The sequence below is a fragment of the Protopterus annectens genome, chromosome 1.part1 (genome assembly GCF_019279795.1).
Source record: "Protopterus annectens isolate FY-2018-M chromosome 1.part1, PAN1.0, whole genome shotgun sequence".
NCBI classification, from domain to species: domain Eukaryota; kingdom Metazoa; phylum Chordata; order Ceratodontiformes; family Protopteridae; genus Protopterus; species Protopterus annectens.
Window position 1 is genome coordinate 1,478,123,016 of NC_056726.1, and position 18,579 is coordinate 1,478,141,594.

An 18,579-nucleotide genomic window follows, 5' to 3' on the forward strand; every position below is an offset into this window, starting at 1 on the left:
CGTCCAGTTCTTGCCAAAGTCTCAAAACAGAATGGAAAGAGAAATTCATCACATAATGCCTATCCCGGCACTTCATATTAAGCACGGAAACACACTACCTTTCTTCAAACATGAACTAGATGACAGGATGGGGAGTCACAAATTCATCTATGGCTTGACTGTCTTAGCCTTGACAAAGGAGATAAATTTTAAAGCTGGGTAGTGACAAGGCATAAATGGCCCCTAGGTACTGTTACTATGATCCATAAATGGCTCCTAGGCACTGTTATTGTGATACTATGAAATTATTCTGCAAACCCAACTATCTCAACACTCTCATCAGGCAGGTGATCACAAATTAAAAGTAGAGACTTAAGAAGGTCTAAGGTCACCTCAGTCAGGAACATTTTGTATTAGGCCTGAAAGTAGAGAACTCTCGTAATACAACAACAGGTCACATGGAAAGTGCTTCCATGAATTTAGTGTTTATACAGTCTTACATCAGCAGTGCTTTTGCCTAAATTTCTTAGCTGATTAACATCCCCATTTAGAACACCAGTTTGTCCCATAACAAAAAAAAGGTTGGTAAGCACAAGCCCTTCATGAAACCAATGTGGTACTATATTAGATTCTACTTTAACAGTGTTCTACGACTGAAAAAACTTTACAACAAAAAAATGACAAACAGCACAACGTACTATACAAAATGAGTTATCTATTACCATAATGATAGATCTTTTCATCCTAGTCCATTTGATACAACATGTGGGTCCTCGAGCCTCTGCTCATACCAGATCAAGCTGATTTAGTGTGCCAGCCTAGAACCCCTCCAAATTATTCCTTCCCCATAATGTCCTGCTCCCCCCAACCAGTTCAGACTGAGTTTGGTGCCTGTGCCTAAAGCAGACTTGCACTGCCTCTGATTCAGGAAAAAGGCACTTTAGGTCCTATAGACCAGCAGGAAGAAGTGGGCATGTTGCCATACTGGACAGACTTGGATGAGGATTTATCTTTAAGTACATAACTTTCATAATCTATTAATCCAGTCCATACAATCCAACACATGGGTCAAAATCCCAAGGCTGTGATTCCTGTGAGGCTTCCAGACAGGAGACATTTCAGGATGGAAGCTAAGGAAGCTCTGGAAACACACTCCAACTTGAAACGTTTAACAGAAGTGTGAGCAGAACACCATGTAAATTGCCTGACAAATGCCATCCAAAGTTGGAGATCTAAAGAACGCTGCCAAAGCTACCATGACCCTAGTGGAATGAGCTCTGGACTTAGTGGGAAGGGTTCGATAGCGTGATGTGTAGATACGAGAGATATAATTAAATAACCATCTAAACAAGGAAATCTTAGAAACCTTCTTCCCCAGCTTGTTCTGGGCAAAGGACACAAACAGTTGTTCATCTTTTCTGATGGGTGCTGTTTTGTGGTGAAAAATAAAACTCCATGGGTACATCCAATGTGTGTAAAATGTATTCGCCTCTATTTATGTAGATTGGGAAGAACACTGGAAGATGTTTGGGTTGAGAGAGGCTGCTCTCTAAAGCCACATTAGGGACAAAAAAAGGGCTGGTTCTCAAGGTAACCCCATCCTTGTGAAACACAATACAAGGAGAAACAGGGGATAGGATGTGCAGTTCTGACATCCTCTTAAAGTGACAGCCACTACAAAGATAGTTTTCCAAGAAAGGGATTTTAACTCTGTAAATACTGCTGGCTCAAATGGAAGTTTGGATAATGCGCAACTGGAAGAAAGACTTCACATAGTCTACAAGAAGCCAGTGATGATTCCTGAAAGAACATTTGAAAGGAGAACACAGCTGGCAATTGTACCTTGATAATGGAGAAAAATAGAAATAGCAAAAAAGGGATAAAATCGCCAACAGAAGCCAAAAAGGACTGCATATTCTGATACTCAGCCCATGTGGCAAATCATTTCCATTTGCTGCAACAGACGCCATGCAAAGAAGACTTCTGTAAACCTGTGAGGATGTGGACCACATCAGTAGGAAGAGATGTATCCGGTGCCATTGTAAGAACAAGAGAAATGAAGCAGTTGGCTTCAGACTGAGAATGTCCAGCTGAGGTTTGCCAGAAGAGGATGGAATAAGATCCAGCACCGACTGGATCGAGGAGCCAAGGAGGCTCCAAGTGAGGTCTGAGGAGGGGAATCCATTTTTATCTGGGACAAAACGGGGCTATGAGGATGACTGTAACCTTGCACCAAATAGCCTTCTGCATGAACTTTCTCATGAGCAGAAGAGGTTTGGGGGCGAGACAAGCATAAAGTAAACCTGGAGGCCAACAATGGGACAAGAGTCATCCCTGGGGGTCTGTCCCTGAGCAGGGAGAATGGCAAAAACTGCTACACTTGGTGTTCTGGGGAGTTGCAAATAGACTGCAGTAAGTTTTGTTCCAGCAACTGAAAATCTCCTCAGAAACGGACCACTTGTGAGGCAAGAGAGGTCCCTGCTGAGCCTGTCTGCTAGATCGCTGAACCTTCCAGGAAGTGTGTTGCCATTAGAAACTGGTAAAAGGCCATCTCCGACTGCCACAGTCTCATGGCCTCACAACAAAGAGGAGATCTGGCTCCCTCTTGCTTGTTTATGTACCACACTATTGTTATATTGTCAAGCAGTATGTTTCTCACTCCTGGACAAAGGCAGTCCTGTAACTCCCACAACATGTGGAGAATCACACTCATCTACAGGACTTTTACGTCAAGACAAGCCTCTGATTTTGACCAAAAACCTTGGACCATTCTCCCAAGAGTTCATGGTCACAGTTGCTACTGGGGGGGACGACCTGGAAAGGCATACCTGCACAGAGCAGTGAATAACAAAACCACCACTTTATAGGAGTTCTGTATTACTAAATTAGTATGGTTGGTTGAAAAAGGGAATCCTACTTCTGAGATCACTGTGACTGGAGCAGCCATTGCGGAATCCTCATGCAGTAATGAGCAAACTGGTTCATCAAATTAGATTATGCCATGAGGTCCAAAACCCTCAAGACCAACCATGCCAGAGAGCAATTAGAACTCCAGAAGTTTTGGTATTGCAATTCTCAAGGATGAGATTCTGCTCTGTGGAAGAGAGATCAGAGTTATAGTTGCGTGCAAACTGCACACCAGAAAGATTGAAAACTTAGAGGGAGTCAACTTGGGATTTCCCCATATTTACAGAAATGCCTACATGGGCACAACGTTGGAACAGATACCATGTTTGTAAGGGAGATTCCTTTGAACAGGAAGCCAGGAACTACTCAACCAGACAAAGGACAATTTTAAATTACAGAAGACAAAGAGGAGCTGCTACTACCGCCATGCATAAGACCATGGGGGCTGAGGAGAGACCAAAAGGCAGAGCTCTAAATTGGTAATAACTAAGTGGAAGCTCAGTAATCTCCTGGACTCCTCTATTTTTATGTGGAGGTGAAGATAAACATCCTGGAGATATACAGAGCACATCCATTCATTCTTCTGACAGCATGGAAGAACTGACTGCACAGAGACCATTCAAAATCAGGTTTAGGAAACTTAGGTCCAGGATGGTCCATAGGTTCTTTGTTTTCTTTGGAAATAAAAAGGAAGAGGAATAAAATCCTGACCTGATCTGGTCTGGTGGGACCTCCTTGATGGCTCTTTTTGCAGAACAAAATGAATTTCTTGCATAGCAGCTTTTGCCTGATTTGAGTGTCAATGATGGAGGATCTTCCATAAATAAAATGCAGTAACTTCTGGATATAATCCCACTTACCCATTTGTCTTGTGTGATGGTGAACCATGAATGAGGGTAGAGGAACATGTGGCCCCTGACTGCCTCCAGGGAAGAGAAGTCAGGCAAAACTTCAGGGATTCTGGAGGCATCTGTCAGAAAAGGGCCAGTGGAAACCCTGGTTCTGCAGACCACCACGGCCTCTTGACCTGCATCCACTGAAGTGGCCTATTCTGCCCCGGCCCACCTCTGTTACAACAGGAGTCATACTGATGCCTGAATTTGTAACCAGAGTGAGTAAGACCTTTTTTGGTTCCTGTTAAATGGGTAGTGAGGGGTCCTAAATTTCATTCCTACCACAGAAAGGGTCTTGCCCTCCTGCTAGCTCTTGTGCATCCTTTCTTTCATAGTGGAACCAAACAATGTGGTTCCTTCAAAAGGGTAATTGTGAAGGACACTTTAAAGTTATCTTCAGAAATCACAGAAATGCAGCCAAGCATGGTATCTCGTGGTGATGCTCCCCCCACTCCCCTGACCACCCCATCTGCCGCATTATGCAACAGGCACATGGAGAGAGGTTGGTATGTTGGACATTAGACAGAGTGGCTTGGAGCTACTTCTGGGACTCTGGCATAATAGGATTCTTCAAAGTGGATAACGCTTGCTGACAGAGATTCCTCTGGAACCTTGTCATATGAGCAGTGCGTTCACAGCCTAAAAGGCAAAGGAGACGGAAGCTTACACCTGCTTCCCTAGTCTATCCATTGCCTGCATAGCAGAAGAGTCTTTAGACAACTACGCACATGTGCAGGGGCAGAGTCTTTAGATGACTTTTAGTGGTCAACAGAATTATTAGGGTCTACTGAAGGTGTTTTTGCAAAGACTTCCTCACCACCACCTCTGCTAACTTGTCAGCAAGAGGAACAATCCAGAACTTAAAGGGAGTTGCTCCACATGCCTCAAGCAATACAATCTTGCACAGAGTGGGAGTTTCAGTGGGCAAACATCCCGTCTGTCGCATGAGCTCCAGAATATCTCTAAAGAAAGCATCTTCAGGACAGGATGGTGGGGAACTCTCTTCATCTTCCAAGTTGGTAGCTGAAGTGACTAACTCTGTTGGAAGAGTCCATATGCTTCCTCTTGCATGACCTCTTCTTAAGTGGCTCAGGGGATGAGGCTCCTGAGCCCTCAGAGAACTCGCCCTGCATCAGGGCATGATGTTTGGGTTCAATGGAATGACTACGACCAGAGGATGCCTTTGCAGAGGTCAACAAGATAGAGTGAAGGTTGGGAGTGACCACAGCCTGTGAATCTGCTTTGTGTGGTGAAGAAATGATCCTCTCCAACAGTCAAAAAGCTGCATAAACTTCCAGGGGATCAGAGGAAACCACACAGGTGGACAGATCCAAATTCCCAAGAGAATGGTGTGAAAATGGCCCAAGGGAATCATCGGGTCCACCGGAGTGGTTGGCACTGAGGAGGCGTTCAGACCCAAAGCCTCAAAAGGACATCTCCAAGGGAATCAATGGAGCCCACTAGAGTCCTTGGCTCAGACACTCCAAAGTCAGACACGACAAGTTCAGAACTGGTTCAGTCGGATCCAAACACCCAAGAGCTGATGGAATATGTACCAAAAGTTCTCAGGTCATAGATCCGATTGACAATATGGATCAAAAGAAACCACTGCTGAAGGATGGACCAGAGAGGGTACCTGGATAGTGGCAAAGTGGACAGATCCAACCAGCTTTGGAGCCGACAGAATTACAATGACACCCATCTCAATCAATCAGAATATTCAGAAACTTCTGGAGAAAGCGATTAAAGTCAACTTTCGAGGTACTTCTGCAGGACCTGAATGATCTCAAAGAGGGATAGAGAACGTCTCAAAGCTGGTCGATCTAATTTCTTAGATGAGTCATGGATAGTTGCTGGTGCCCCTATCAGTGGATCCAGTGAAAGGGTACAGGTAGGGGTTCAAGCACCATGCTTCTTGGGAGCTGACAGCAGGGCCAAAGATTCACTTGGATGTTTTTTCGAATCACAGTTCTTAGATTTAGAGGGCTTATCACTAGACTTCATTTTTGTCATTTCTGGATCTGAAGAAAGATGCCCCTTAACACTGAGCTTATTCCTAAGGTCATTATGTGCCCTGGGACCAAAGACAACACAAATGTCACAGGAATCACTAAGGTGAGACACCTCCAGACAAATTATGCAGAGATTCCAAAGATCCTGAGGAGGAATTCTGTGCCCACTTTTGGAGAACTTCTTGAAACTAGTAGCCCTCTACATACTACACACCAAAACTGACAAGAAAACAGGAATACACACACACACTACTACCACCACCAAGAGAAACACTCAAAACCGTCTTTTAGCTAGCAGACATAAGCTATCTAGAAGACAAAATTCAATACTAATAGCAGCAACAAACAAGTGCAATAACCCAAGCAACAAGTTTAAACAAATATAAACCCTAAACTAATCTAATGGCTACACTGTATGGAAGGCGGGAAGATGGTGACAAGGTCAGGGAAGGAAAGAAAGGATTTAGAGTTTGATCAACCAAATCCAAAACTTACTAATGAACAAAATAGCTATACATGTTAAATCCTATTAGTAATTAGCCTAAAAGGCCATCAACCAGCTATTTCTCAAAGAGAAAATACAACAAATAAGAGGTAGAGCACAACTGCAGAAATCAGGCCGTGACTTCAAAAGGCAGCAAACAAGACCTCAGCTAGTCAGGGGGAAGCTTATTTGGAAGGGCTTGAGGCTACAGCACTAAATAAGCCAAACTGGATCCAAGCAGAGCTTGAGGACCCATACTATGGACTGCACAGACTGGATGAACAGGATCACACTAAGCATAAAATAGCCAGAGCACCTCGAATTGTAACAAATCACAAAGTTCTTGTAGGAATCCAGATCCTTCTCAACAAACTAAAGGCTGATGGAGGACAGGTAGTTTTACTGTTACAGGATCTCCACTTTGAAGAAGTATTCTCACATTACTTCAGGAGACACACATACTGTATCAGGTGCCCTCCTAGAAACTGCAACCTGATGAATCTCTAGATGGATTAATACTTCAATTAAAATTCTGTATCCTACTTTGGGGGGGGGGGGGGTGTTCACACACCTGGCCAATACAAACTACAACAGCACATGTCAGATACATAAGTGTACTCCTCTCCAGAGCCCGCCACTTCATCCTCTGAGCATTAGAAATCGCCCATCTGCAAGTCACAAACGCAGACCTGATGCCACATTATTAAACAAGTAACAGTGAAATATACACTCGTCTTACAAGGAACCAAGGCTGCTGCAGAAGAGCACCACATCCTGAGAGGGTAATGTAGATACTACTGATCCCTCAGGGAGGGATCGCCAACTAATCTGATATACTAAGAATGTATCTGTTCTATCCAACTATAAGGATTCTCTATAGTGGATCTTTTGTTCGACTTGAGTATTACCAGAATGAAGGAAGGTGCCAAGAAGATTGTCCCTGGTCAGAGCTCAGAATGCAGAGTCCTGCAGAACAGACTTAAAAGTGACCCAACTCCCAAGTTATAGTTGGTGTGTCTTTCGGCTTTTCCCGGTTACGGGTCACCACAGCGGAACTCCGGTCCGCTAATGATTGGCAGTAGATTTTTACGTGCCGAGTTGCCAGCCCTGACGCACAACCTTCAACAAAGGTACGCCCATTCACGCAGGTCTCCACACAGAAGACGCTTTAGCTGAGAATCGAACATGACGTCTTACCGTGAGGCGACAACGCTACCACAGCACCACCACCGCAGTTAACTCCCAAGTTATAGCTGACCCTTAGTAATTCCTTCCACAGAAAATTCTTGTTTCAACTCCCAAGTTATAGTCAAAACAAGAATTTTCTGTGGAAGGAATTACTAAGGGTGAGACTATTTACTGTGCTGTGGCAGTAGTTTCCACTATTTAGCAGGTGCTTATACTATGTACGGCATTGTGCAGCACTGTACTAAATTAAGTGGGCTAATATTGCACTGTGTGGTCTCATACTGTAAAGCACTGTGCTACTTCGTATTTAATTTAATAATTATTTACTGATATATGATTATTAGGAAAGTCCGACTGGGTAGGAGTCCATTTTCAGCAGAGGCCCAAAGAGAAAATCTCCAAAAGTATTACAAAATATTTTAAGAACAATAATTTTACTATCTTCAAAAATAATACAGAAACATCTGCAGTTTAAATAATTATACCAACTTAGACGTATGAAAAACATTAAGAATAGACATGTTACATAACAGCGATTTGATATTTAGAGAAATTTTAGCCAGTTTATAGAGAAATTAAAGGTAAGTTAGTATAATAAAAACAGGAATTGCAATGTGAAGTGAGAGCAAAGCAGGCTCATGACATACTTAGAAAGCCACGCCTTAGCAATATGGTATAAATATAAACAACGTCCAACAGATATGACAGGTTTATGGCCAGACAGGAGTTTTTGGTCATTAGATTGTAATGACTGACTGGACAGTTGTACAGCATGTTATTTAGTGCTGGACAAGCAGAAAGATGCTGGATAATTTTATAGGTGGTAAGAAGCTATGTATATGTTAGTTGACGGGGTAGTTGTAACCAATGAAATACAGTGATGGGTTCTGAAAGGGGTATTTGCTGCATATGTAGCTACTTTATTACAGCCTTGTTCAAGTTTTGATTTTTGTGATGCTTGGAGGACAGCAAGGATGGCAGCACCATGAAGTAGTAAGGGGAGGAGATAAGCAGGGGCAAGTGTAGTTTTAGTTGTGTTGGAGACAAAGTTTTTGGTTCTGTAAAGCAGCCTTACTTTTTCAGTTTTTCTTATGCAATATGCAGATCAAATTAAAGCTTTATCAACCATTATCATCCCTAACAATTTGCTATGAAAAGTGACTTCAATAGTTGTATTATCAAGAAAGAGGACTTTAAATTGTATTTTTACAGAGGGAATTGGGGGGGGGGGGGGGAGTAGTAGTTTATTTTATGGTTGAGCATGTAAAGGATTAAAATGAAACTGCACTTCTCTAGAAGGCTAGTGTGCGTGTCCTAAAAGTTTAGTGCATGTGTTGCAAAGTACAGTTGTGTACACTTACCATAAATGTAGATGTTCGAGTGTATTCCCGGTTACAGTCATTACATTTGGGTAATCTGCTGGTAGGTTGCCCTCAGTCAGCCTGTCTTGGGTCCTGCGTCAGTTGCTGTCTCCTCTTCCATGACGTCAGGTCATCAGGGGTATAAAACAAGCATCCGACGCCATTTTCTTTAGTTTTTCTTACCAAAGATGTCAGGTGCCCCCAAAAGGTAGCAAAAATATATATATAAAAAATATATATACATGCATCAATACAAACTTTACCTTCATCTACAAGCAAACATACCACATAGGCTGTAGAAGATAGAGAAGGAAAGAAAATCCAGAATTTAAGGGGGGGTGGCGGGTGGGTAACCCGGACTGCAACAGTGAATACAGTCGAACACCTACATTTATGGTAGGTATACACGACTGTGCTATGTTCTTAGTGTTTCACTGTTCAAGTCATTACATTTGGGTAGAATCCTAAAGTTATGGATGGGAGGCTGGAGCTAGACAGCATTAGGTGTGGCTATAAGGCCCTGCAGAACTGCAGTGGCAAAGCCTGCCCTGGACTTAGAGTAGAGAGGCAAATGATAATGCTTTGTAAAGGTGTGAACAGAACTCCAAGTAGCAGCCTCCAGAATGTCTCTGGTTGGTACTCCTCTGAGAAAAGCTGCTGAAGTAGCTGCAGCTCTGATGGAATGAGACCTAATGCCCTTGGGCACAGGTTCGCCATGGTTTAAGTAGCAGAAACGAATGCAGTGGCTTATCCACTTTGACATAGTCTGCTTTGAAATAGCCTTTCCTTCTGATCCTGCAGCATATGGCACTAGTAATTGCTCAGTTTTTCTTAGAGCTTTAGTCCTGTTCAAGTAGAATCTTAGCTGTCTGTGTACGTCCAAGGAAGCAGAATTCTCTCCACCTTGTTCTGCGGATTTGGATAAAAGGTTGGCAGATGAATAGTTTGGTTAAGAGCCACACTGGAAACCACCTTAGACATAAATGAAGGGTTTGTCCTCAGAGACACCCTGTCTGGGTAAAATATGATAAAAGGCTCCACAGCCATGAGTGCCTGCAGCTCTGAGGCTCTTCTTGCTAAAGTAATTGCTAGTAGCAGAGCTGTTTTCCATGATAAAAACTTTATATCAGCAGTAGCAGCCTGCTCAAATGGAGGCAGGGTGAGCTTTTCCAACACAACTGAGGTCCCATGCGGGTATTGGTGATCTTCTAGGAGGCCTTAAATGTTTGGCTCCTGTAAGACACTGCTTTAGTAAAGGATGAAAAAAGATTGGTGACTGTATTCTTGTTGTGTCTTTCGGCTTTTCCCGGTTAGGGGTTGCCACAGCGGAACTTCGCTCCACTAATGATTGGCAGTAGATTTTTACGTGCAGTAGATTTTTACGTGCAGAGTTGCCATCTCTGACTCACAACCTTCAACGAAGGTATGCCCATTCACGCATGTCTCCACACAAAACGCTCTAGCTGAGAATTGAACAGGACGTTTTACTGTGAAGCGACAACGCTGCCGCAGCACCACCACCGCAGGTGGCTCTGTATTGTAATGAGCCGAAATGGCAGAGGCATGGATTTTAATTGATGAGAAAGATAGGCCTTTGTCAAGCATCTCAGTCAAGTATTGTAATATCTGAGGAATATTTGATTCTGCTGTATCAGTTCCTTGTGCTGGATTCCAAGCACAGAATCTCTTCCATTTATCAGCATAATGTTTTAGTACTAGGCCTTCTGGCTTCCAAAATGACATCCATCACAGCTTTACTGAGAGGTGTTGGTTGTATGCCTACATGATCAGTCATGCTGGAGTTGATTGTGCAGGATCCGATTGCTTTGCTGGGACAGTAGTTGAGGTCTTTGAGGTAAGGTCCAAGCTGGGTATTGAGACAAGCTCCTTAGGATTGGGTACCAGTATTGGCGGGGCCAGTCCGGGGCAATTAGTATCATCTTCGGCTTCTCGTCTGACTTTTAGTAGGACCTTGGGAAGAAGAGGCAGAGGAGGAAAGGTGTAAACTAATAGGTTTTTCCAACTGAAGGATAGGGCTTCCACTTTCCATACTTGTCTTTGATAAGTCCTTCTGCAGAATCTTTTCAATTGATAATTTTGAGGAGAGGCAAATAGATCTATGTCCGGCCTCCCCCATTTCTTTGTTATCATGCTGAAGACTTGTGGATCTAGTTTCCACTCATGAGGGTCCATAAGGTTTCTGCTTAAATCATCTGCCAGAGTATTTTGTTTTCTTGGCAGGAATTGAGTTTGAAGATGTTTTTGGTAAGTCAAAGCTGTGTCCCACAGTGCCATGGCTAATCTGCAGAGGGGGTATGAGTGTGTGCCCCCTGCTTCTTTATATACCACATAACCATGGTGTTGTCCGTCTTTATTAGTAGTTGTCCTGGATGAAGCAAGTCCTTGAAGGCTGTCAGGGTATTTTGAACAGCTAGCATCTCTTTTTGGTCGATATATAGATGCATTTGTTTTGGGGTGCATATGCCCTGAATGTATCTTCCGCATGTGGGCCCCCCCAGGCATAATCTGATGCATCTGTTAAGGTTTGGCTGGCAGGGGGTAGAGTGAAGGTCCGCCCCATGTTTTGGTGACATGCCTTTGCCCACCACAAACTCCTGTTGTAGGCAGGGAATAAGAGGAATCATTCTTTCCAGACTGTGACAATGTTGACTCCATAAATGTTTTGGGTACCATTGAAGTTTCCTCATATGCAGTTTTGCATATGGAATCAGTAGGATGCCATGAAGCACAAAGCCTGCAGTGTTTGTCTTGCAGATAACTGGGTTTTTGTTGCCATCAGTTTGAAGTAAGTAGTCAGTTGCCTGTTTGTCTGGCGTGAGGTAAGCCGTCTGGGCAATTGTATTCAAGCTTGCACCCAGGAATCTTCTGAGAGGGTACCAGTTGTGATTTCTTTTCGTTTATTGTGTACCCTAGGCATGTTAGAAGCCTTTTCACAAACGCCAGGTGCTGAAGAAGAATGTCCTTGTTCTCTGCTTGAATGAGACAGTCGTCCACGTAAGGATATATTTGTATACTTCTTTGTCTGCAAAAAACAAAGACTGGTGCCAGGCACTTTGTAAAGACCCTGGGCGCAGTAGATAAGCCAAAGGGCTGTGCAGAGAATTGGTAATGCATTAAGCCAGCCTTGAATCTGCGGTATCTTCTGCACGACTGTCTTATTGGGACATACAGGTATGCCTCTTTTGAGTCTGTCACCAGCCAAACATTCTTGCCCAGCATGGGCAGAAGCTACTGCAAAGTCAACATTTTGAATTTTGGAATGTCCAGGTATGTGTTCACAATCGATAAATCCAGTATTGGCCGCCAGGCCTTGTCCTTTCTGGGTACCAAGAACAGTCTGAAGTAAAAACATTGTCCTTTTTCCTGTTGTGGTACTGGCTGAATAACCCCCATATCCATGAGGGACGTAACCTGTTTTTGTGCCTCTGCCCATTGATTTTTTGGCAGATCCAGCCAACCGTTTGCCATTGGCAGAGTATGGAAGTGGAATCTGTATCCCTGTGATACTATGTTTAGCACCCACTTGTCCTGGGTTATTAACTGCCAATTTTGAGCAAAAAGTGCTAATTTTCCCCCTAAGGGTGCTGCCAAAAGTTAAGTGCTTGGTGAAGGCAGAGGGAAGTCATTGGGACTTTTTTCTGTAGGTTTGTGCTTTATCTCCTCCACATTTGGAGGTAGAAGCGCCCCATTGCTTTGACTTGTAAGAATCTTGTGCCCGGTATCTGGAACCCTTAGTGCATCTGGATTTGCCTCTGAGCTCTGACACAGGAAAGGACCAATTTTTTGTAGGCCAGTGTCTACTGAATCTTGGTGGCTGCACTTAGAAGAAGACTTTTACAGTTTGCGTAGACTTAGCTTTGTCTTCCATTTTCTTTAAAACCTCTTCTGCCTTAATACCAAACAGAGTATCATGCTGTAAAGGTGCATCCAATAATTTAGCTTTAACATGATCATGCAAATTTTTCTCTTTTAGCCAGGCATGCCTCCTAATCACAGATCCAGTAACTGCGGCCCTGCAGGAGGCCTCTAAGGAATCAAAACCACATTGCAAAGTATGCTTTCCAACCTGTTCAGCTCCATGCAATAATTCCTGCAATTCTTTATTTTCTGCATATTCAGAAATTATCATTTTCTGTTTCAGCAATCCGATAACATGTTGTTGATACTTGAGCATGTGAAACTGGCAGTTTAAGGCTCTAATTGCCAAGGTTGCAGATTATAAACCTTTTTTCCCCATCCAGCCAGTGCCCTTGAATCTCTGTCAGAGGGGGTAGGATTTTTGGCTGTTGAGGCCTTAACTCCCTCTGGACCCTGTGAAATAGTTTCAGGATCAGCAGCAGGGTTTCTAAACAAAAAATCTGTGTGAGTCAGGGACCCTGTAATATCTGTCAGGCTTGCTGGGAGCCAGAGGTAATGAGTCAGAGGTCAAGCTTCACTCCGAAAACACATTATCCATAATGTCTAAAACAGGGAGTATGGCTAAAAGCCTGTGCTGAGGGAGAAGGAAATCCCTGAGCCTCTTTTTTGATTGAGAAATCTTGACTCTCCCAGTGAAAATGCTCCCTCAAAGTATGCAAGGTTTCTCCAAATGAATAATCCTCAGGAGGTGATGCAGATGGTATAGACTCCTCTGCATCAGAATCCTCATAGGGATGTACAGATAATTCCTGATCAGAAGAGGAATCAGAAGAAATAGAAACCTGATCTGAAGATTCATAATCAGTGTCTTGCCTAGGCCTCTTATCAGAAAGGGGATGGGACCCCATTTTGATCATCTGTTTTTTAGGCTTAGAGGCCTGTGCACGTGGCCCATGCATCAGTTTTTTAGTTTTAAAAGTTGCTTTTGTCTTTGGTTTTGCAGCTGTCGGTTTGATATAAAAATGTTGAGCCCTGAATACACCCTCAGAAGCCGGTGCCTGCTCAGCGGCTCTGGGCCCATCCAAGGGAGATGCATTAGTGGGTCCAATACTTTGAGTATCTCACGGCGTGCCGGACTCCACATGGGTCTCGGTAAGGGCCTGCGACTCGAATGTAGCTGGCATCAGGGGCTGCGAAAGCACCACACTGAGTACCGGCGAACCGGCGACTGGCTTAGGAGAAGCTTCGTCGTCAGTTTTGGACCTCGACTGACTGTCTCTGTCCTTTTATTTGCGTTTTTTTATGTACTCCAGTAGTCTGATTGCTATCCGACATTTCTGGGTAGTTAAATCCGTTTCCAAAATAGTTTGAGGCGAAAATATACAGACGCTTAATAGTGCGTTGGTTAAATCTAGCACAAAACCAACCAGGCACATTGTGATTAGGGCCTAGGCAAGGATACAGTATAAATGGAAATCCTTATGAGGTATTTGCTTCCCACAAGTTCATAGTTTATTACTAAGCTAACTGCCCTTGCGAGCCATTTCAAGCTTAGCCAATTATCCCTTGTGAGACTCAAACCCTGCACCTTGTGTTTGTAAGGCAAACACCTTAGCCAAGTAATACAATTATTAACTTTTTCTGACATTGGTATGGAGCAAGAAAAAAAAGTTTCCCCAATGGGGTACTTATCTTTAGTGAAGACTTCGGTTCTGAAACTTAAACTGAAATATTTCAGGTGTCGGCCGACCGGCACTTGCGAAATGCTTCTGCTTCGGGCACCGCACGGCAAGAAAGACTAAAGAAAATGGCATCGGTTGCTTGTTTTATACCCCTGATGACCTGATGTAATAGAAGAGGAGACCGCAACCGATGCAGGACCAAAGACTTTGGAATTCAGGCCAACTGAGGGCAACCTGCCAGCAGATTACCCAAATGTTAATGACTGCAACAGTGAAACACTAAGAACATCAGAATAAGCGGAAACATGGAAAAGTACAAAATGTTATGTTTCATTTCCTGAGGCCGCATTCTTTCTAAATCACACGGTAAAAAGAAACTTATGCCATACTAAACTAGAGATACAGACAGGTTCATAGGTAGGGCATTTATAAGCCTAGCCAGAATGTGTTGGCTTTCGCCTCCCTTTTAGACTAGATTCCTGAGCCTCTGTCCAGCAGGGCCATAGAAGTGATCCCAGGAGCAAACTTACAATTTCCCATCCACTCATCAAGATTTTGCTTGAAGAGGGTCAGCGAGGGGCTCTGCCTAACATGGATTGGGATTCTATTCCAGAGCATGGGAAGCCTTTGGGATATGAATCTATCCCTCCAGCATGTCTTACTTATTGTTGTGCTACGGTTTAAATCCCTGGAGCGTGTAAGCTCTAATGGATCTGGTTTTCTTGAAGTGGAGCAGGTCTAACAATTCCGGGTTAGACATGGCCTTGTATGTCAGGCACAGATCACCTCTGAGTAGGCGGTAAGCAATTGAGTAGAGCTGGAGTTTCTTTAGTCAAGCTGCATAGGGCATCTGTTTGAGGCCCACGCTCCTCTTGGTGAAGTATTTTTGAGGTCTCGCCAGCTGTTGCAGGTGTCAGGTAAGGTACATCCCAAATGGGCCATTGTACTCAATTATGGGCCTGATGAGCGATGAGTAGAGGGGCACAATGACCTCTCTAGATCTAGATGTGAACACTTTTGTGATTAGGTGGGCTATATAGAAGGTTTTTCTGACCACTTTAGCAATGTGATTGTCAAAGGGGAGGTTACCATCTACTTGGGTCCCCAGATCCCTGATTACTTCTTCCGTAATTAGTGGATTACCTCCTATATGGTAGTTTGTGGGCACTTTGTTTTTCCCAACGGGGATGACTATGCATTTTTTGCATTTAGCTTGAGACCATGGTTCTGATACCAGGTATCAGTCTCCGTAAGGCCCTTCTGGAGGATGCTTATGTCAGCCGGAGAGTCTATTATGGCTCCCAGTTTGCAATCATCTGCGAACTTTGTCAGCCACAGTCCTCCCGTGTTTGCCTGTACCTCATAGAAGTATATACCGAACAAGAGAGGTCCCAGGACTGATCCCTGTGGGACGCCACCTGTAACTGGTTTAGAGTCAGACATGGCACCCGCAAACTTATTTTTAAAAAAAAAGTTGCAAACTTATTTTTAAACAAAATTTCACTGAACACTCTGGTATGACAAAGACCAAAATAATTAGCAAAACATCAGTGAAGACTTAAGAACGGCAGAGGCAAGGAATAAGCATACAACTTTTAATTTCCACTTTTCATCCATACAAAGACTTCATCAGATAAAACATATCACTGAATACATCATTTTTATATAACCATTCACCAATCAGTGCATCCCATACATTTAACCCAATTAAATCAATTAATTAAAAAAAAAATGAATATTTTACACTGTGAATATAGGGTTCTCCTAGCCCTTAAAAATCTTTAATCTCTTGCCTTTTAAAAAACATTTTATATTAATTGTGCCATTTAATCCTGGAAAACAATCTGCACCTCACTTCAGTTGCAAAGTTTCTTTTTGTTCTACCTTGCATCTAAAGTCTCTTTTGTCCAACACCTGTTCTACTACAGTAAACATAAAATTTTGTTAACGTCAACATTCTTGTGTAAGCTTAAGTGCATTATTTTCATTTTTAACTTTCAGGACATACAAGTGTTCTTTAATTCTAATGTCCTGATCATGCCTACATAAAAAGGCACCGCACCCCATACATTTGCTAATAAAAACTACTTCCCCTTGATTAACACTTGAACACTCCTGGTATCAATATAGTGTAACCAAGATGTTTTAAATCTATAAGTGGACCCTCCAAATTAAATCTACAAATGGAGCAACCACCACACATTTCTTTTGTTCTAAAGTTTGTTGGTCTCGGGTGTCTAGGGCAGGACAGCCGGGCAGCTCTTCAGGAGAACTGAAAGTGCTTCTTTGAGAAAGGTTCCCGAGAACCCTGACTCTGCAGACCTTCGCTACCTTTGGGGCAGCGCCATCACTGACTCACCTATCCTGGCTAGCAGAAGAGGATTGCTGGGGAGCATCCTGGAAGAAAAACGAGAGTCCTGCGGAACAAAAGCTTCTTATTTCCTTTGAGTCTTGGAAAAGGAACACTGGGGAGCAAAAAACTATTTCCACCATGGACAGAGTCTTACCCTCCTGCTCACTGTGGGTCAAAGTTTCCTTGACGGACGGTCCAAACAAGGTGAAACCGTCAAAGTGGGCATTAGAAAAGGATGCCTTAAAGGGTCTGCAAAGGTGAAGCCAGGCATGCCGCCTAATGCAATGCGTGTGCCAGCCGCTCGAGAGGTGGCCACCACCACATTGGAGATCAAACTCATCGAAGTATTAGCTAAGGAAGTCAGAGTAAACAGCCTAGGAGAGACCAACTTAAGACTCTCTGGAGGCAAAAACTCTAAGGGAAGTAAGTGGTGAGCTCCTACACCAAATACCTCCGAATCCGGGTAAAGTGTGCCACACAGAATGTAGACAAGGCAAACATCTGCTTTCCAAAGCATTCAGTCAATTGCCCAAGACTCCCTGTTCAGATGACGGCTCAAGAAGCTGTTCTGCCAGCTCCCTCTTGGTCGGCCACCATGATGGCACTGACAGATACGCCGTTGCTCCTAAAAGTTTTACCCTTGGGAGGACTGAGGAATATGTTGGCTTTCTTGGAAACCAGTTCCACCATGTCCAGCTCCTTCAAAGCCCTGCTGGTGATGTTTTACAAGCTCTACGACAGGAGGTGACACCCAGGTAAGAAGATGGGCTTGCCCCGAACGCCTTCAAAAACGTAGATTCCTCCAAAGATGGGGTTGGGGAAAACCAACAGCCACTAAGAATTTTGAGGATATCCCCAACAGACAAGTCTGGGGGGCTCTGTCTCTCCTCAAAATCAGAGTCTTCTGTGGGGGACTCTGAGGGAGTCCAAGTGTCTCCTCTTACATGTTCTCTTCCGACAGGGCTACTCCACAGGGGGTTCGGGGGAGGACTGGGTAGAGACAGGAACCCCAAGTGGGGCAGTGCCGATCTGAAGACACTCACAGGAGGGCTGACCCCAGAAGGATGACGAGGCCTCACTCAACACCCAAAACAGAGAGAGAGAGAGGCTAGGGGGACCTAGAGAAGGAAAGGTGACTGCCAAAAGTACAGTTGTGTACACTTATCATAAATGTAGATGTTGGAGTGTATTCACTGTTGCAGTCATCACATTTGGGTTATCTGCCTGCAGGTAGCCCTCAGTCTGCCTGAATACCAGAGTCTGGGGATTTCTGCGTCAGATGCTGTCGCTTCTTCCATGACAACAGGTCATCAGGGGTATAAAACATGCAGCCGATACCATTACATCAGTTTTGCTTGCCCCAAATGTCAGGTGTCCTCACAATAGGAAGCAATTATATGGTATGGAACACCCTTTGCAAAAAGCAAATACACATGACATAATATATACCAAACAAATAGGACAGGTAAAAGACAAGAGAAGTCAGGGGGTTGGAGGGAGGGTAACTAGGACTGCAACAGTGAATACAGTAACACCTACATTTCTGGTAAGTGTACACAACTGTACTAGGCTCTTCGTGTTTCACTGTTGCAGTCATCACATTTGGGTTTATTCCCAAAGCTAAGGAAGGTTGGAGGTAGTTAAAGAGCATTAGGGCTAGCAATCAGGCTCTGTAAGACTGATGTGGCAAATCCAGCTCTGGATTTAGAAAAAATAGGAAAGTGGTAATGCTTAGTGAAAGTATGTACAGAGCTCCAGGTTGCAGCTTCCAGGATGTCCCTGATAGGAACACCTCTGAGAAAGGCTGCTGAAGTAGATGCAGCCCTGATGGAATGTGATCT

General features: G+C 43.7%; 1 protein-coding gene across 1 annotated transcript in view; it reads right to left on the reverse strand.

Annotated features, from left to right (window-relative positions):
* Positions 1–18,579, reverse strand: part of TXLNA (taxilin alpha) — a 1,198,503-nt gene that overhangs the window by 696,620 nt on the left and 483,304 nt on the right. The gene's annotated exons all lie outside the window — the stretch shown is intronic.